The 21,445-nt window shown below is 41.1% G+C and overlaps 1 pseudogene across 1 annotated transcript in view; it reads left to right on the forward strand.

The window, feature by feature from the left end:
• Positions 1–21,121, forward strand: part of LOC311039091 (extracellular calcium-sensing receptor-like) — a 26,782-nt pseudogene extending 5,661 nt beyond the window's left edge. The window contains exons 3-9 of the transcript in view: positions 181–267; positions 590–859; positions 16,944–17,138; positions 17,228–17,503; positions 19,669–19,896; positions 19,987–20,110; positions 20,201–21,121. The product of the transcript in view is annotated as an extracellular calcium-sensing receptor-like (transcript). The remainder of the gene's footprint in view (positions 1–180; positions 268–589; positions 860–16,943; positions 17,139–17,227; positions 17,504–19,668; positions 19,897–19,986; positions 20,111–20,200) is intronic.
• Positions 21,122–21,445: the final 324 nt, after the last annotated feature.

Consider the following 21,445-nt stretch of genomic DNA (forward strand, 5'->3'; position numbering starts at 1 on the left):
TGTGAATCAAGCGGGGGGAAAACTAGGTGAGTGGTGAGCGAGTTTGAGCGGATTAGTGGAGGATTGAGTGTTAGCAGTATTTCTCCCTGCTCTGCTCCACTAACATGTTCTGCTCGCAAGGGGAAATTGTTCAGAGAAAATCTACTATATTGCAGAACATATCTTTTGTGTCTTTTTTAGGTAAGTTACTATTCCACCTGCTCCTGTCTGAGTGACCAGAATAAGTTCCCTTCTTTCTTTAGAACAATCCCAAGTGATGCTTTCCAGGTGATCTTCTACAGACAAAACATCTGTTGGTATCAAGTAGTACATATCTCTCTCTCTCTCTCTCACACACACACACACACACACACACACACACACACACACACACACACACACACACACACACACACACACACACACACACACACACACACACACAAACACACACACACACACACACCTAATTGATATTGCATATCGCCTCTCATTTCTCATTTGTGTATGATACTGCTGGGATCTATGCAGGAGGTTCACTGATTTGCCACTACAGTAAGTGAAAAATCTAACCTAATCAGGTCTTATCCCTCCGTTCTTTATCCATCAGGTCCAAGCTATGCTCCAGATTATAAGGCGGTTCGGGTGGACCTGGGTAGGACTGCTGTTTACTGATGATGCCTATGGCCGCAATGCTGCCCAGTCATTTCAATCTGACCTGGCCCAGTCTGGTTTGGGCTGTCTGGCATACGTGGAGGTTCTGCCCTGGGACCATGACACAGCTGAACTTCAGAGGATAGTCACTGTGATGAAGAAATCCACAGCTCGTGTGGTCATTGCATTTGAACATGGGAGCAATATGGTTAATCTCATGGAGGAGGTTTGGATATGATACATGTTAATTTAGGGATTCATGATTATAAATAGAAGGATTCCTAGAAGGAAATTATTCATATTGACATCCTTGCATCTAGAAAATAGTTTGCAATTGAATTATGGCGTGACGCCAAAGAGCCTAGAAGAGTGTATTTCCGTCCATCTGTCTGACTATTCTCGCAAACCACTTCACCGATCAACACCACATTTGATAACTTAGAATAATGAGGGCAATATTATGCCCTAATTAGCCCAAGCTATCACTGAAACCCGGACCCTGTGAAGGTGTAATTAGTAAAAAGGTGATCGACTATAAAGGTATTGTGTTGACTTGTAATGTCATTTTTGTTTCATGCTCTATGTTGATTGGAATGACTTCATCTTGAAAGGCCCTCTTGGCAAGAAGAGGTCACTGTGACATTAGGCCCTCTTGATTACAAGAGGTCGTTAAGTTAAGGCAGGTGTGTGAGTTAAGTTAATTGCACTGACTACAGAGCAGCTGTGTGAGCCTGCAAACAGCACTTTTATGTTAGAAGCAGCAGAGAGTGCATGCGCTTCATTTCTGTGTCCAATTTTGGATGTTATTCAAGTAACCTTCTACATGCCTTCACCAGGAGGCAATGCTGTAAGTTAAAATTCATGTGGAAGCTATAATTTCATGTCTTAGTGACAATTCATTTATGCATAATTAAGTTGATGTTAAAAATGCCAGTTAATGATCATTTTGTATTAAAAACGGATTGTATTTACAAGATACTGTAAAGAGGACAATGACAGCATTTCATGTGACATTGTACCTTATGTTTGATTTCAGTTTTTACTCCATGACCTGTAATAATGAAGAACTTCAGTAAAAGAACAAGTTTTACATCACGACTCTGTCATCATTTCTATGGGAAGTGGAGTTTAGCTCGCTGTTGAGCTGAAGTTCAGCACTCACTTTGGCAAGAACAGCACAGTAAAAAAGCATACTTCAACTGGTGTTGCAACTGTGAAGAGAGATGGCATCGAATAAAACCGACACATCTTCAACTTCAAGCAAGAGGAGCTCACGGACATCAGGCTCATCGGCCAGCGCAGCTGCACGCGCTCGAGGAAGAGCGGAGGCTGCCAAAGTAAGAGCAGATTATGCAACAAAAGAAGCTGAACTCAAGATGGAAAAGGCTGCTATGGAGGCAGATATGCAATATCAAAAGGCTGCTATGGAAAAAGAAAAGGCAGCTATGGAAACAAAGCTACAATTTGCTACAGCTAAACTCGAAGCTGAAATGGGAGTGCTCTCTTTCAAGCGTGAAGCAGACGCAGCTGTTGCAGAGGCAATAGTTTTGGAGACCGCCGAAGTCTTTCATGACCCTATGGTGTTAGACTCTATCTCAGAAGAGGATAAAATGGAGCGGACAAGTGAGTTTGTAAAATCTCAACAAAAATTTAGCTCATTTGGTAATGAGCCATCCGCACAAGTGAATTCTCGACCGCAAGACTGTGTCGACGGCAATAATCCAACACAGCCAAGCACAACTGTCGTTTCTCCATCGCCACAGCAAGGCCCACCAACAGATAGCTCACCACAACATGCTAAATCCGGCAGCAAACAAGTGTTAGTCGAACACCGAATCAAGGATACAAGCACACCACGTCCTGTTAAAATGGAATACAAGTCCCCTAAAAAAGAGCATGATTATAAGGGACATTCAAGCAGGGATTACTCTAAGTTGAACGTTTCCGCCCTGCCATACACCCCCCAAGGTACACCAGCAGCTAATGCCAAGGCACTTACCAGTGAACCACTTGCAAACCTCCTGGCTCGGCGAGACTTGGTGAGCTCAAGCCTATATCAGTTCGATGACAGGCCCGAAAACTACCGTGCTTGGTACTCATCCTACACCAATGCTACCAGAGGATTAGGCCTCACAGCAACAGAGGAATTGGATTTAATGACAAAGTGGCTTGGTAAGGAATCCAGCGCACATGTCAAACGAATGCGCTCCGTGCATGTAAATAACCCAGCAGCAGCTCTTCAAAAGGCATGGGAAAGACTCTGTGAATGTTATGCAGCTCCCGAAATATTAGAACACTCTCTATTCAAGCGGCTGGATGACTTCCCACGAGTGATGGCGAAAGACCACAAAAAGTTACAAGACCTAGGAGATCTACTCATGGAGCTCCAAGGTGCAAAGGAGGACGGATATCTCAGGGGGCTGTCTTATTTGGACACTCCACGGGGCATAAACCCCATTGTCGAGAAGCTACCTTACGGGCTCCAAGAAAAATGGATGTCTACTGGCTCCAAATGGAAGGAGGAAAATGGCGGCTGTTACCCACCATTTCAGTATTTTGCCGGGTTTATCTGTTACGAAGCACGAAAGCGTAACGACCCAAGCTTTCATCTTTCCAGCAGTGGCACTGTACCTGCAAAAACAGACAGACCTACCTTTAAAAGTCAAGGCTCCAGTTATCCAATCACAGTTCACAAGACCGATGTCTCCACAGCAGAACCCGATGCAGACAACCTTGTGAAAAGCGACAATGATCCACGTAAAACATGCCCAATCCACAAACTTTCACACCCACTGAGGAAGTGCAGGACATTCAGAAACAAAACACTCCCGGACAGGAAGGCCTTTCTCATGGAGAAAGGAATATGTTTCAAATGTGTGTCCTCTACCGCTCATCTAGCAAAGGACTGCAAAAATGCAGTAAAGTGTGAGGAGTGTGACAGCGGCTTTCACGTAACGGCCATGCATCCCGGGCCAGCGTTAAAGACATCAAGGGCCTCTTCACCCTCAGCAGAGAATGGCGGGGAGGAGGAAGATGACCAGGCTAGCAAAGCCATCATCAGCTCCAGCTGTACAGAGGTATGTGGTCTCGGCCAAGTCGGAAGATCGTGCTCTAAGATCTGTCTAGCAAAGATATATCCAGAAGGCGCTCAGGACAAAGCTATACATGCATATGTGATACTAGACGACCAGAGCAACCGGTCGTTAGCAAGATCTGATTTATTTGACCTGTTTAACATAAAGGCTGAACCATCTTCATATTTCCTGAAAACATGTTCCGGCATTGTTGAAACATCAGGCAGGAAAGCCAAAGGGTTCCAGATCGAGTCGTTAGATGGCAATCTCAGCATCCCCCTACCACCACTTCTTGAGTGCAACGAGATTGTCAACAACAGGTCTGAAATCCCGACACCAAGTGCAGCCCTGCATCACGCACACCTAAAAAAGGTTGCAGAATACATCCCAGAACTAGACCCACAAGCAGAAATCCTGTTGTTGCTTGGCAGAGACGTCATACGACTACACAAAGTGAGACAACAAGTCAGCGGGCCCCACGATGCCCCCTTCGCCCAACGTCTCGACTTGGGCTGGGTGCTGGTAGGAGACGTATGCTTGGGCAACGCGCACAAGCCAACAGTGACAACATTCAAGACCCATGTGCTTGAAAACGGCCGCCCTTCAATCCTCCAACCATGCACAAGCTTCATGCACGTTAAAGAGAAGATCTGTCATGGCGGGGAGTCACGCGACAGTCTCTCCAGGTCCAGCAAGGTAACAGAGGCAACCTTAGGACAAACAGTATTCAACAGAACGGAATCGGACAATAAGCCTGCGCCATCCATAGAAGACACGGTCTTCATCAGAATAATGGACAAAGAAGTCTATAGGGATGAAACTAAGAGCTGGATAGCCCCATTGCCTTTCAGAGAGCCACGCCAGCGCTTACCCAACAACAGGGCGCAAGCAGTCAGTCGCTTCACATCTCTCCAGCGATCTTTGAAAAGGAAACCAGAAATGCACGTTCAATACGTTACCTTCATGAGCAAGCTCTTCCAGAACAGGCACGCCGAGGTAGCACCTCCATTGGGAAAAAACGAGGAATGCTGGTACCTGCCGTCGTTTGGAGTATACCATCCTCAAAAGCCCGGACAGATCCGCGTGGTTTTCGATTCCAGCGCCCAGTACTCCAAGGTCTCTCTCAATGACGTGCTCCTCACAGGCCCCGACCTGAATAACTCCCTCCTCGGTGTGCTGATTCGGTTCCGCAAGGAAAGGGTTGCTGTTATGGGAGATATACAACACATGTATCACTGTTTCCAGGTGAGAGAGGACCACAGGAACTTTCTACGATTCCTGTGGTACAAAGACAACGATGTAACTAAAGAAGTGATCGAGTACAGAATGAGAGTCCACGTTTTTGGCAACAGCCCATCTCCTGCCGTGGCTATCTACGGGCTCAGAAGAGCCATCAGACAGGGTGAACAAAAATATGGAGCCGACACTGTCCAATTCATAGAAAGACATTTCTACGTTGACGACGGACTCATGTCTGTAACGACCGACGCCGAAGCCATCGACCTGCTAAAGCGGACGCAAGCCTCACTTGCGGAGTCAAACCTCCGTCTCCACAAGTTTGCCTCAAACAGTCAAGATGTTCTCGAGGCTTTGGCACCTGAAGACTGCGCTGAAGCCGTGAAAGACTTCAACTTCGGTGGTGAAGCTATACCTACCCAACGCAGTCTAGGGCTTTTATGGGAGATAACTGCAGACACATTCACCTTTGCCGTGTCTACAGTAGATAAGCCATTCACCCGCCGTGGAGTTCTCTCCACGGTAAACAGTGTTTTTGACCCCTTGGGTTTGCTGGCTCCGGTCACAATCCAAGGAAGAGCTCTCCTAAGAGAACTTACTGCTGACCAGTCTGATTGGGACACGCCAATTCCAGATGAGAAGCTAGCAAAATGGGCAGCTTGGAGAGACACGCTCCAGGACCTGAAACACCTGCATGTGCCACGTGCTTACACACAAACTTCCCTCAGCAAGGCAGTGCACACAGAGTTGTGTGTGTTTTGCGATGCATCTATGAAGGCCATCGGTGCAGTGGCATACTTAAAGGCAGTACAACAAGACGGTCAAGTTGACATAGGCTTTGTGATGGGAAAGTCGAAGTTAGCACCTCAATCTGAGCCGACCATTCCAAGACTCGAGCTATGTGCAGCAGTCTTGGCTGTAGAGATGGCGGAGCTTATTCAAGATGAATTGGATGTCAAGCTGGACGAAACCAAGTTCTACTCCGACAGCAAAGTAGTCCTAGGCTACATATACAATGAGACCAAGAGATTCTACGTCTACGTTCATAATAGGGTGCAGCGCATCCGCCAGTCCACAAAACCATCACAATGGCACTATGTACCTACAGAGGACAATCCAGCTGACCATGCGTCTCGCTCTGTACCTGCATCCCACCTGGGGCAGACCACATGGTTCATGGGACCTACCTTCTTGCAGAAAACACCTGTTGAAGAAAAAGGAAAGACTCAATCATATGCGTTGATTGAACCTGAAACAGACAACGAAATCCGTCCACAAGTCAAGACCTACGCTACACAGCTGGAAGAAAACGGTGTTACCACACAGCGATTTCAGCGTTTTTCCACTTTCAACTCTCTCATAAGAGGTGTAGCACTTCTAATCCACATTGCAAGATCCTTCAAACGACAGAACGTCAGTGAATGCAAAGGGTGGCATAAATGTAACTTACCTCGCACACCAGACGAACTCTCCCAAGCAGAGGGGGTCGTCATCAGAGCGACTCAAAGAGCAGTCTTTCCAAAGGAACTTGCAGCCCTCCAACAAGGCAAACTGATTCCCAAGAGCAGCAGTCTTCAGAGGCTTAGCCCAATCCTCGAGGGTGATCTAATCTGCGTCGGAGGCCGACTGAAGTATGCACACTTGAATGCGGAAGAAAAGAACCCAATGATCTTACCCAAAGACAGTCACGTCTCCTTACTGCTAGCAAGACACCATCACCATCAAGTGAAACACCAAGGCCGTCACTTGACGGAAGGAGCGGTGAGGGCAGCAGGCCTGTGGATCTTGGGTGGAAAAGCACTGATCAATTCAGTAATTCACAAATGTGTAACCTGCAGAAAGCTCCGTGGGAAACTCCAAGAGCAGCGAATGGCAGACTTACCTCTAGAGCGGCTCCAAACTTGTGCCCCGTTTACCTACGTGGGGCTGGATGTTTTTGGGCCCTGGTCCATTGTGACAAGGCGTACAAGGGGAGGACAGGCAGAGAGCAAACGATGGGCAATAATCTTCAGCTGTATGAGTTCGAGAGCTGTCCATATCGAAGTCATCGAGTCGCTGAATACATCAAGTTGCATCAACGCTCTCAGACGCTTCTTCTCAATCAGAGGTCCTGCAAAACAACTGCGATCAGACTGCGGTACAAATTTTATAGGAGCCTGCAACGAGTTGGGTCTGAGCGTAGACCAGAAAGACACCAGTGTACAGAGGTACCTTAGCCATCAAGGGTGCTCTTGGGAGTTTAACCCCCCTCACAGCTCACATATGGGTGGCTCCTGGGAGCGAATGATCGGAATGGCTCGAAGGATTCTAGATTCCATGTTGCTCCAGGAGAACATCCAACTGACCCACGAGGTGCTATGCACACTGATGGCCGAAGTGGCAGGGATTATGAACTCTAGACCACTCATCCCAGTATCAACGGACCCGGACTCCCCATTCATACTCTCGCCCTCTATGATCCTCACCCAGAAGGCTGCAGTCTCCTCCCCACTAGGGGATTTCACAGAAAAAGATCTCTACACTAAACAATGGAGGCAAGTTCAGGCACTGGCCAACATATTCTGGTCCCGTTGGAGTCGCGAGTACCTACCAACCTTGCAACGCAGACAGAAATGGACACAGTCCAAAAGAAACCTTCAAGAAGGAGATGTTGTCCTGATGAAGGACAATCAAGCTGGTCGCAACAACTGGCCAATGGCTGTGGTCAACGCCACCTTCCCTGGGAAAGACGACAAGGTACGCAAGGTGGAAGTGAAGACCACGGATCAAGGTTGTGCAAAGACTTTTCGTAGACCAGTCACTGAAATAGTTTTGCTTATACCTAAAGAGGACTGATGTTCATATTCAGAACCCGCATTGTAAAAGTTAAAGATAGTGACCTCATACAGGTCATGCGGGGAGTGTGTTGACTTGTAATGTCATTTTTGTTTCATGCTCTATGTTGATTGGAATGACTTCATCTTGAAAGGCCCTCTTGGCAAGAAGAGGTCACTGTGACATTAGGCCCTCTTGATTACAAGAGGTCGTTAAGTTAAGGCAGGTGTGTGAGTTAAGTTAATTGCACTGACTACAGAGCAGCTGTGTGAGCCTGCAAACAGCACTTTTATGTTAGAAGCAGCTGAGAGTGCATGCGCTTCATTTCTGTGTCCAATTTTGGATGTTATTCAAGTAACCTTCTACATGCCTTCACCAGGAGGCAATGCTGTAAGTTAAAATTCATGTGGAAGCTATAATTTCATGTCTTAGTGACAATTCATTTATGCATAATTAAGTTGATGTTAAAAATGCCAGTTAATGATCATTTTGTATTAAAAACGGATTGTATTTACAAGATACTGTAAAGAGGACAATGACAGCATTTCATGTGACATTGTACCTTATGTTTGATTTCAGTTTTTACTCCATGACCTGTAATAATGAAGAACTTCAGTAAAAGAACAAGTTTTACATCACGACTCTGTCATCATTTCTATGGGAAGTGGAGTTTAGCTCGCTGTTGAGCTGAAGTTCAGCACTCACTTTGGCAAGAACAGCACAGGTATAGTAATAATAAATGAGACGACAACGACAGATCAAAATAGGGTAATTATTATTTCAAAATGAGTTATTAATTACAGTTACAATTAATTGCAGTTATATTGAGTTTGCACAGAGCTATGAGATATAAAGGCGATACAAAAATAGCGATCTAAAAGCGATCCTTCAGGTTAAGTAAAAATGTCATAACTGGATTATGGGAGAGAGATTCAGATGTTAAAAGGAGGAACAGTCTGTTATCTTCCAGTAGGAGGGGGGGGGATTTGACCTCGCAGGATGTCTTCAGAGCTATCTTGCCATATAGCTCTCGGCAGTTTGATGACGTCAGAGGACCCAGGCTGGTAGCTGCTGGTCTTGGGAATCATATCCATGATTCGGGGCAAAACTTGATAGGAAGGCTCCAGGAATCCATAACAAGACAGTTTCTCAGGATGGGTTAGACACAACTTGCATGTGCAAGTGACGCCTTGGCTACAGACAGTTCTTGTTCAAAGTTCATGACTGCACTGGGGTTGGGGGCAGTCTGGCCTTTGTGTAATGTCCAAGGTTGAAAGATGGCCTTCAAGTGATGTTAAAACCCTTTGCATACATATGTCTTATACCAACAGCTATTATATTAATTTGACATTTAAAGCAGGTTTAGGACATTAGACAAATTATGATTAATCAAAACATTTCTATCAAGCCTACCTCTTTATCATGATTTGGATAGGGTCAAAGGGCAAGCTGATTGTACCTTGTGACATTATTCAAACCAAACCAGACACAGACAGGCAAATCTTACAGTGACTAAGTAAGGACACAGAGATTTCAAATGACCTAAAGGGCAAATGGATTGGAAGTACAAATATATTTTAAGGACTGTATAATTTAAATCGAATTGTAGATTAATAAACCTTACATTGTGACAGAGTGGCTTAATGCCTTTAAAAAATAAATGGTTATTTATGTATTTAATATATAGATATATAAAATAAAAAAAATGTAAGGGGTTGTATAAGTTATTATTATATATATATATTTTTTTTAAGGGGTTGTATAAGTTATTAACAGATATTACTTAGAAATGTTTTTACTTCTTTGAAAGGACTGTATATAATGGTTATTCATTCAATTAGGAAGTAAAACAGGGTTCATGAGATTTCGAGACACATACGACAAAGTTTTTCCCGGGTATTCCCTTTTGTTTAGTGGAGTCGTGTCTAGCTCTCCACCTGCAGCGTTCAGCAACAGCTGATTAACAATTCACATCTCCACTAACAAATAATTTTATTATAATTCAAAAATCTCAGCTAATGTACCGTTCCAAAACAAATCTTCTTAATACGTTTGGATTTAATCAATTTTTTTAGCACCTGTTAATGACCCATAGCCCGTTTTGGTTGATTGGTTTGGTTGATCTGTGTCTAGCCTTCCACCTGCGGCCTTTAGCAACAGTTGATTAACCATTCACATCCCTACTAACAAATAACTTTACTTTATTTAGGGAAAAACTCAGTGGAATGGCCCCAAAACCCAGGAAATACTTCCCGATTGTAATACTTCCTGATTGCATGTACATGGGTTTATTTTGGTAGGAGGAATCATGTTAATGGATTAAGTAAGTACAACCTGAGTAAATACAAACTGTTTGTGTAATTTTCAAATGTTTTCAATCTAAGTATATTCAAAAAAATCAAATCTACAAATCTCTCCCCTTGTCACATTCAATGTGTAATGGAGGTGACATGGAAAAGAAACAAATCAGATTGAAAACACAATGGGAAAATTCAATTGTAAAAGAAAATATGGAAATTCATTTAAGGTTTTATTCTGAAGGGTACATTTATCCTTTTATCTTTCATCTAAACTAAAAACAAACAAATGCATTCCAGGATTCGTATTAATATGTAAATCAGTTGTGGGGTTTTACCCCACTTACCTCCGAGGTCTATTTACAGCGCAATACGAATTGGCCTGGAACGTGAGGCATACTGTGTTTTGTTCTGAAAATAGACAAACAACAAAAGTGACAGTACAAAAGGAAAACAAATAAAGAAATACATATATTCATATATCTATATACATATATATAATAATTTTAAACCTTCCAATACCTTCATATACCTATAACCATACATGGCAGGACATCGCATGGATACAGTATATATGAAAGAACCATGATTAAAATGTTTAAAATTAAAATATAACAATGACAAAATTTAAATAAACATATTCGTTGCGAAGAGTTAGAGTTAGATAAAGTACATCAAAATAAATTGAAAAGAAAACACAGACTTTGGAAAAAAAATAAAATAGCAGATCTACAAGTTTAGTCAAAAATGATCAAATATCTTTAAAACTTTAAATAAAATAGCAGATCTACAAGTTTAGTTAAAAATGATCAAATATCTTTAAAACTTTAAAATAATTCTTCTTATTCATCATTAAAATGTTTCCAAAGAATAGTATAAAGAATATTATAATATTGTAATGTATTTAATGTAATATTCACTGATAAGTATGGAATTTAATGGAATCTGTAGGAGTGACGTGGTAAAGTCACGTGGCCGGGAAGCTGATACTTCCTGTTGAATGAATTATGGGTAATTGAGTCAAATGGAGTGTAAGAGAGACCATTAAAGAAAATCAAAAAAAATTTAGAACTTATTATTTAAGGAATATGTCTATATATATAGACATACCCATACATGTGTCTAATGAGAGATGGAACTAGAACAGTCAAAATATGGTTACAGAGGGAGAGTTTAAGATGTGTTTCCATTTTCACTGCCGGAGCAGTGAGAGGGGAAAAAAAATAAGGGCTGCTTCTTGCAGCTTTAATGAGACCACAGAAAGTAATCACATATCTGGGTTGAGTTTAATAGTCGACTTAGTCTGTCTAGCAGACGAATGAGCTCTTGTGATTGCTTAAATCAACCATTTTTATCGATTAATGGTCTACCACACGTACAATAATTTATGAAAAACATATCCACGAAAAGCAATAATTTGTGAATGCAAGTCGACCAATATTCATCAATCCTACCAGAGTAAAATAGATTAATAATTAGTTCCCGTGACAGACATTAACCTATGTTTCATAGTCCACAAAATTAATTTACGCGAATGACGAGGGGTCGCACACTTATCTACACTTGATCCACCCTCCCCTGGTGTGAGACCAGCATAATGATTTATACATGTACCTAAAACTCATCGAACACCCAAGGTTTGGATCGTGGGTTATTCTAGATGATATGATCAGAGGTACACCATAAATCCATATACATATATACATACTCATACAAGTATCTATATATAAATAAATAACTGGAAATATTCAGAAATGAGAATATCCAGCTGCTTAGTCAAACACCAGTGTAAAAAAATATGGAGGATGTCCAGTACAGATCGTGTGCGGTTAACATAACCTTCTTACGTCATCATCCTACGCTTTATCATAGCACAAGAGTAGCTGCTCTCAAGCAGCCTAAATGTTTACCGCGGAGAGGAAGGAAGAGAAAAAGAGAGAGAGAGAGATGGAGAGATGGAGAGAGAGAGAGATAGATATATAGTGAAATATTGTATTTTTAAGAACGTTTAGTCTAGAATCTCTTTATGGCAGTGGAGGCGGGCGCTCTAACAGACTAATGAGAGAGTTATGCCCGCTCAAAGCCCTGAAAAGCTTCCCCGTTCAAAAAGTTTTGAAGAACGAAAATAAATGATGAGTTATATTAGTGACCGTCTAGACCATATATACAAAATATATATATACATTATATATACATTCAAGAATGTTTTTCATGAATTTAAGGGGGTTATAAAACATTTTAGTTTAAATCAAAATTAACAAAATAAAATTAAATCAAAATTAAGGAGTAGTCTGTCATAAAGTCTTGTTTGTGTAACATAAATGAAACAATATTACAATTAAAAGAAAAAGATCTAACTCTTGAAACGTAATGTCTATGATTATCACAATCCCTCTGTTGACCCGACATAAAAGTCAGGAAAATGAGCGATTTGACCATAAATGGTATCTTGCAGTTATACCTATATATACACACATACATACATATGCCTGTCGATATACATATACCCACAGATACAAAGAACTACTGGTATTTATATCCATACGTACGCATCCTGCAGGCATCAAGGTAGACCCATGCCGGGGTACACATACTGTACGTATGTATATATATACAAAAAAAACACAGATCTACGATCTATAAAAAAATATCTGTATTTAGAAAAAGGTTCACCAAAAGATTCCTTGTAAGCATTAATCTGATATAAAGGTTAGCGTTGTATTTTTAGCATGAATTAGTTTCTGACGAGCGAGTTCTACAAAATATGTTTTGCATGCTAGATGACCCCGGAAACAGAAGCTACCGGGGTTTCCCATAAATCGCCCCGGAAGTATAAGCCCGCAATGATTTATGGGAAATGAAGTCATCTATCTAACGCAGCGGTGTCAAACTCGCGGCCCGCGGGCGTTTTGCGGCCCACGGAAAGGTCGATGGCGGCCCAGGAAATACTTTTAAAAATAGTAAATTGATACTACATCTAACAGACATAGAGTCGGAGTTTACATTGCCTTGCTGAGCGTCCAAGCAGATCTCCCCCACTCCGCCACGGGCTACTTGGCTGCAGCAAGTACCTTTGATGGCCCGCTTTGTCTCTCCCCAGCTGTGGAATGTTGTGGCTGATTGGCTCGTTAAGAGTCTATTCAACTACTAGTCGAGTAGTAATGGCTATACTCTTTGATCCTCACACAGGAGTCAGACTCTCTCTCTCTCTCTCTCTCTCTCTCTCTCTCTCTGTCTGAAGCAGCAAGTGACTTAGATGTGTTAAAAATAAATCTATCAAAGCTGCTTCTTTTATTTCTCAGGAGCTTGCCCAGTGAAATCCTCAGTGTTAATTGAACTCGGAGTGGATTTAACATTCTATCTGGGGAAAGCATCTGTGTAATTTTAAGATTTATATGGCTATTCAAAAATAGCTGATCTACAAGCTCATAGTGCTGCACTGAGTGCTGCACTGTGAGCTTGTAGATCTGCTATATTTGAAAAATCATGGAAATCTTTACAAATGTCTCCTACATGCTAACAGTTTTCTGAAACACTTATGTTGCTATAACGTGGTTCTCTAACTTTTTTATGTCTATATTATATATTATTATATATATAATAGGTAGTTAGAAGCATTAATCATATATGTGTTAAAAAATAAATGTATCAAAGCTGCTTCTTTTATTTCTCAGGAGCTTGCCCAGTGAAATCCTCAGTGTTATTTGAACTCAGAGTGTATTTAACATTCTATCTGGGGAAAGCATCTCTGTAATTTTAAGATTTATTTGGCTATTCAAAAATAGCAGATATAAAGTGGATCTGCTTGTAGATCTGCTATTTTTGAAAAATCATGGAAATTCGTGGTGTTGATGCATCTTTGACCGTCACTGAGGAGTTTGTGGGGCTGGTGCCTATGACAGACACTACAACAGCAGATGACGTGTTCACCTGCCTGGTCGCTGTAGTTATAGCAGTGACTGAGATGTAGTGGAGTAGAAGTAAAAGTTCTGGAAATTGGAAATACTCTAATAAAGTAAAACTACTTCAAATCTTTACTTAGGTACAGTACTTGAGTAAATGTAATTAGTTACTTTACACCACTGTTCTATATATGTAATTATTTAACAACCCACACAAATTACCAGGTATTGTTTAACTTCATATTGAATTATTCTACTTAAAATGGTTTATAATAATAATTATAATTATTATAATTATTATTATTGTTACAAATTGCATTGTTTGTTTTCTGAGACAAGTTCAGACAACAGATTGAAAAACAATGCTGTATAACTGAATGCGTGAGCGCGCATGTGTATCCGCAACTGGTTCCTGCCCACCTCAAGTCACAATTTGACCAATCTTGCCCGGACACCAAATTGAGTTTGACACCCCTGATCTAACGGCAGGCTACAAGGAAATGAATTATGGAGCGCAACCGAGAAAGAGATAATTTACTCTTCTCGCAGTCTCACCCACATTCATAAACATTCAAAGCATTCAAAGTATTTACAATTATCTGAATTTATGGAGCTTAAGGCAAAATATTTACTGGTTCAATGAATTAGAACAGAACAGAAGGTTCAAAGAAAGGAATATAAAATGTATTATTAAGGCATTAAAACATTATTGTTAAAGCTCAATATATTAAATGGATAAGATGATTTTAATCTACAGTGGTCAAAATAAAACCGGTCAAAGGTAAATAAATATATGTATATATTAAACGCTCACCCCCCGCACCACCCCGGCCGGAGGCGGTGAGAGAAAGAGACAATAAAAATACATTAGAGTGTAGCGCTCCACTCTGAATTTAGAGATGAAAATGAATAACGAGCTACATAATGACCACAGTAGATAGAAAAATTTATGAGACACAGGAATGTTCTAATAACCGACTAAGTTGAATAGCCGACAAAGAGATAAGATTTGCTCTCCCGTCGGACACACAGAGTTAAGAATGATTTATACAGTCAGCGTTGGGTCAGGGCAGGCAGGCGTTACATTATTCTTTCTGTTTTAAGTTGGGAAGCATATACAAATCAATTTCTTGGCGTTATCTATCATTTTATCTACAGCCTCCTCGTGACGCTCATCTCTGAGAAGTACTTGGGGGGCTGGAGGGTCTCCCTTTATCCAAACACCGAGATATCGGAACGGGAAACCATTCCGATCTTTAACAATAACGCCTTCCGAAATAAGAAATTTATTAAGGGTAGGACCGCAAGTGTGAATGCACTGGGTAATTAAATCTCTGCATTCTATGGTGTTGAGCCTTAGTTCTTCGATTGTCGCTTTAAGAGCGTTCTCCCATCTGTCGGGCTCTGACCGAATATTAGGGAGTGTGTTTATAATATTGTCTTTATCTTCGGGATACCATCTTCTGTATCCAGCGGCCATTAAAATGTTCTGCTCCGGTGTAACTATGAATTCGGCTGTCTGGTTTTGGGCCATGACAAAAATTAAAGAGAGACCCTAGGAAGTCTAATTCTGAATCTAATAAGATCACTGATTTTAATTATGAAAATGGAATTAGTTTTTGGGATGGTTAAATTTAACAGTTAATTTATAACAATTTTATATCTAAAGTGAACAGTTTAATTTATGGCAATTTACAGTTATATGATATAACTATAAATTGTCACAATGCCTCTCTAATGTGCAAAGTCAATAAACCATACTATACCCTTCCAGTAGACCGATCACAGGATCCAGTATTCCGCGAAGAAATGAAAAATATATTTCCGAGTATATAAAAAATCCTAGTAATTCGCTCGTTCACGAAAAGTCGTATTTATCCGTGCTCGTTTTGGACCATTTGATAACTTAGAATAATGAGGGCAATATTATGCCCTAATTAGCCCAAGCTATCACTGAAACCCGGACCCTGTGAAGGTGTAATTAGTAAAAAGGTGATCGACTATAAAGGTATAGTAATAATAAATGAGACGACAACGACAGATCAAAATAGGGTAATTATTATTTCAAAATGAGTTATTAATTACAGTTACAATTAATTGCAGTTATATTGAGTTTGCACAGAGCTATGAGATATAAAGGCGATACAAAAATAGCGATCTAAAAGCGATCCTTCAGGTTAAGTAAAAATGTCATAACTGGATTATGGGAGAGAGATTCAGATGTTAAAAGGAGGAACAGTCTGTTATCTTCCAGTAGGAGGGGGGGGGATTTGACCTCGCAGGATGTCTTCAGAGCTATCTTGCCATATAGCTCTCGGCAGTTTGATGACGTCAGAGGACCCAGGCTGGTAGCTGCTGGTCTTGGGAATCATATCCATGATTCGGGGCAAAACTTTATAGGAAGGCTCCAGGAATCCATAACAAGACAGTTTCTCAGGATGGGTTAGACACAACTTGCATGTGCAAGTGACGCCTTGGCTACAGACAGTTCTTGTTCAAAGTTCATGACTGCACTGGGGTTGGGGGCAGTCTGGCCTTTGTGTAATGTCCAAGGTGGAAAGATGGCCTTCAAGTGATGTTAAAACCCTTTGCATACATATGTCTTATACCAACAGCTATTATATTAATTTGACATTTAAAGCAGGTTTAGGACATTAGACAAATTATGATTAATCAAAACATTTCTATCAACATTTCTTACCAATGTGCAATCAATATGATCTCAATAATATTACGTTAGAGAGTCACAAGGAGGTCTTGCTGTTATTAGGCCCGTCTTGTTTTGAACTGCTATGCAATTTAACCACTTTCTCAGATTAATCAATTTAAATGTTCAGCAATTGTACATTTGTTGCCTTCGATCTCAATACTTATCTGCATAATAAGCACACAAATAATCATGTGTGTGTATATATATATATGTATGTATGTATCTCTGTCTGTCTGTCTGTCTGTCTGTCTGTCTGTCTGTCTGTCTGTCTGTATAGGTGGTAAAGCAGAATGTGACAGGTCTGCAATGGATGGCCAGTGAGGCCTGGACAACAGATCCTATACTCCAGACTCCAGACTTCATGCCGTACCTGGGAGGCACCCTGGGCATTGCCATCCGTCGTGGAGAGATACCAGGTCTAAAGGACTTCTTGGTAAAAATACACCCTGACAATGGCCCTGAAAATACCATAGTGAGTCTTTTGGTTCAATTTGTATTTAAGTTGCAATTTTGTTTTCATTCACAAGCTATTAGATGTATGTTTGTATCCTGTTCCTTCAGACGAGGCAGTTTTGGGAGAACACATTTCAGTGTAAATTTCCTCCCCTTCCGTCAGAGTGGATGGATGCTGGTGGAGGGGTGTGTACTGGACAAGAGGACCTAGGAACAGCAGAAACTACCCTTTTGGATGTGTCTGACCTTAGGCCAGAGTATAATGTGTACAAGGCTGTGTATGCTCTGGCCCATGCTCTCCATGACATGTTACGATGTGTGCCAGGAAGAGGGCCTTTCATTGGGCACAGCTGCGCCAGTTTGCAGACAATTCAGCCATGGCAGGTTTAATGTTATTTCACAGGTTACCTGTTGATGTTTCTAGTTGGGTTCACATTTAGAATAATAATGAATTTGTGACTATGACATTGTTAAAAAGCAAGAAAAAAAGATATAGTAGGATGAAAAATGCAATATTATGTTATCTTATAGTGTACAGGTATAGTGATACTAATTGCCTGGTTGTAAATGTGTGTCGATGTTTGGCAGAAGGCTTTTTGGGGTATATACAGTACTTATATGTCGAGGTAGTTACATGCTGGGACACAGAAGCCCATGTTGGTAAAAAACAGCAACAAACAAAACAAACATAATGCCCTCTATTTAACTCCCAGACAGTGAATGTTTCAAATCTGAGAGTTTCTTAGCTCAAAACTCAATACTTGTATTTATTTTTGTCAATCATCACAGTTTGCCAGCGCATTCTAGTTTGAAGTTCTTTTTTTAGTTCTTTTAATGCACAAAATTGTTAAAACAGGCAAGAGCAGAAGGTATGCATATCTTTTTCAGTAGTATCAAATGTGCAAGAAGCATACATAGTTGCACTTGAAATTATTTAGTCCCCACTGCAAATCAGGTTAATTGGCACAATTCTCAAACTGTCAACTGTTTGAAATGAACGAATCGAACTAGAACAATTTAAATAGCTCAACACAACTAATATTACAAGTGGCTTCTCCAAATTCAACGCAAGATTGACTAATGCAGGTTCAAAATGAGTCCGGCCCTTTATGACAAGTGTCTTTGATACTCCATCCCTGCTAATATTCTTGGGTTTGTGTTCTGCAACTACCTTCTCCAAATTCCATCATTTTCTATGGGGTTCAAGTCAGAAGACTGTGATGGTCACTCTAGAATCTTCCAGAACTTCCTCTGAAACCAAGCCTTAATAGACTTAACGTATAATTGTGATTTAATACTTTATTAGACAGATATGTAAACAGCGTGAGGTAGTCACGACATTTGAGCTAAAAGGATAACACAACAAAGTCTATGATTATTGTCCTGTGATGCCCAAGCTTCAGCTTCCTCACAGATGGCATGACATTTTCTCCTAGGATTTCCTGATACTTGATTGAATCCATCTTGCTCTCAACACGGTGCAGCTTTCCAGTGCCAGAGGAAGCAAAGTAGCCCCAGAGCATCATTAAGCCACCCCCATGCTTCACTGTTGGCAAAGTGTTCTTTTCAGCATATTGCTTCATTCTTCTTAGACATACCACTGATCCATATGCCCAAAATGCTCACGTTTTGTGTCATCACTCCAGAGAACAGAATTCCACAAATTCTGTGGCTTATTTTTATGGGTTTGAGCATATTGGAGTAGAATGTTTTTTTTTGTGCTTTTGGATCAGTAGTGGTGTGTGTCTTGGAGTTCGGGCATTATGAGCCTTATTGAGCAAACTGAAACCTCAAACCTCTTTTGAAGTCACTCGAGGGTTTTTGACCTTCTGCCCCTCAACAGTCTGGTGGCAGCAGTTGATAGATTTTCCTTTAGTGTAGCCGCTGTTTCTTTAACTTTGAATTTGCGAACAATGCTTCCAACTGTAAAGCTTGGAATATTCTACAGTGACTGAGCTTTCACAGTCTCCTCACTTGAACGGCATAGAAAATCTCTGGTGGGATTTGAAGAAGGTGGTTGCAAAACTCAAACTCAATAATATGAGTGAAACGGAGGCCATTGCACATGAGGAATGGGTTCCTCCAGGATGCTGCCAGAAGCTGGCTATACATCACGTCTGCAGCAGGTCATAACAGCAAAAGGGTGCTCTACTAAGAACACTAAAGATTACTCAAGACACTTGTCATGAAGGGGTGGAATAATTTTGAGCCTGCAGTAGTCATTAAACGGGTAATTTTGTGTTGAATTTGGAGAAACCACTTGTAATATTAGCTGTGTTGAGCTATTTAAATTGTTATTGTTATTGCTTATTTCATACAGTTGACAACTGTGTGATTGAATATTGCCAATAAACCTGATTTGCAGTGGCGCCTGAATAATGTCAAATGCAAATTGTTCATCAAAATAAATGTCCTTATGTACAGTGCACAAGTAATATTTTGAGCAGCTACTCAAAACACAACACTCCCTGTCATTGTAACTATTGTGTATATTACAATAGGTTTTATAGTCTCTTGCCCTTCACAATTTTGCTCATCACCATTTCTAGCTTGTGTATTACCTGGAAAAGATCAACTTCTCCACACCATTTGGTGATCATGTATCATTTGATGAGAATGGTGATGCTTTACCAATCTATGATGTCATGAACTGGGCGTGGCTCCCTGATGGAAGCACAACGGTTCACAATGTAGGCGTGGTCAAGAAGTTAGCCTCCGCAGGTGAAGAACTCATCCTGGATGAAGACAGAATCTTCTGGAACTTTGAATCTAAAAAGGTCAGCTGTCTAATATAGCGAATACTGAGCTCATGATGTGAATGTAATTCAGTTTAGACTAAAATTGATCATTGCTACTTTGCTCTGTAGCCTCCTCGGTCAGTGTGCAGTGAGAGCTGTTCACCTGGAACCCGTGTGGCCAGAAGGAAAGGGGAACCTGTCTGCTGCTTTGACTGCATTGCTTGTTCTGAGGGAGAGATCAGCAATGAGACGGGTAGGTTTAAGTTATGTAGAAATGAACAGTAGTGTATCTTTAGGACGATACTGTACTTGTCTGTCCGTTTAATCTTGTCATCTTCATTAGACTCTACAGAGTGCACCAGTTGTCCAGAGGACTTCTGGTCCAGTCCCCAGCGTGACCACTGTGTCCCTAAGAGCCTGGAGTTCCTCTCCTACCATGAGGCCCTGGGTATCTCCTTGACAACCATCTCATTGCTGGGCACACTTACCTGTGCCATTGTCCTGGGAATCTTCATCTATCATAGAAGCACACCCATGGTACGCGCCAACAACTCAGAACTCAGCTTCCTTCTTTTGCTGTCACTCAAACTATGTTTCTTGTGTTCACTTCTGTTCATTGGCCGTCCCACACTTTGGACTTGTCAGCTGAGGCATGCAGCATTTGGGATCAGCTTTGTGCTGTGTGACTGTCTCATGTATCCTGATAAAGACTATGGTGGTGTTGGCTGTGTTCAAGGCCTCCAAGCCTGGGGGTGCAGACATTATGAAGTGGTTCGGTAGTGCTATGCAGCAGAGAGGAACAGTTCTGGCTCTTACTTCCATCCAGGCAACAATCTGCACAGCCTGGCTTGTGTCTGCCTCACCAGCTCCTCATAAAAATACACAATACCACACTGATAAGATAATCTATGAGTGTGTGGTGGGATCAACAGTTGGTTTTGCAGTGTTGTTAGGTTATATTGGTTTACTGGCACTCCTCAGCTTCGTCCTAGCATTCATGGCAAGGAATCTTCCAGACAATTGTAATGAAGCCAAGTTAATCACTTTCAGCATGTTGATATTCTGTGCTGTGTGGATAGCCTTCATACCAGCATATATCAGCTCTCCAGGAAAATATGCAGATGTAGTGGAGGTATTTGCTATTTTAGCTTCTAGTTTTGGCATTTTGGTGGCACTGTTTGGGCCAAAGTGTTACATAATCCTTTTGAAACCTGAGAGAAACACTAAGAAGTCCATCATGGGTCGAGGTGACACCAAGACATAGAACCAAGAATGAAATGACAATACATTTTATGTTCGTATTTTGTAACAATATTAAGTGTATATGGATATATTTGATATTCTAATATATATCATGAAGAAAACATTTGTATAAAGTTGATTATTCTCCCTTAAAGGTAGGGTAAGCTAAAAGGTTAAAGCACTATATTCTGATAGAAATCATTGTGATTGCTTAGTAACAGGGGTGGGTCTCCATGTCTATCCAGCTCTTAAAATACATTTTCAGGTAAGCATTTCAGGTAGATGACAAAATGTCAGCCAATCAGGAGAGAGTAGCCATTTATCATCTTCATTTGTATAGTGTTCC

The sequence above is a fragment of the Gymnoscopelus microlampas genome, assembly GCF_963454915.1.
Source record: "Gymnoscopelus microlampas genome assembly, chromosome: 22".
NCBI classification, from domain to species: Eukaryota; Metazoa; Chordata; class Actinopteri; order Myctophiformes; family Myctophidae; genus Gymnoscopelus; species Gymnoscopelus microlampas.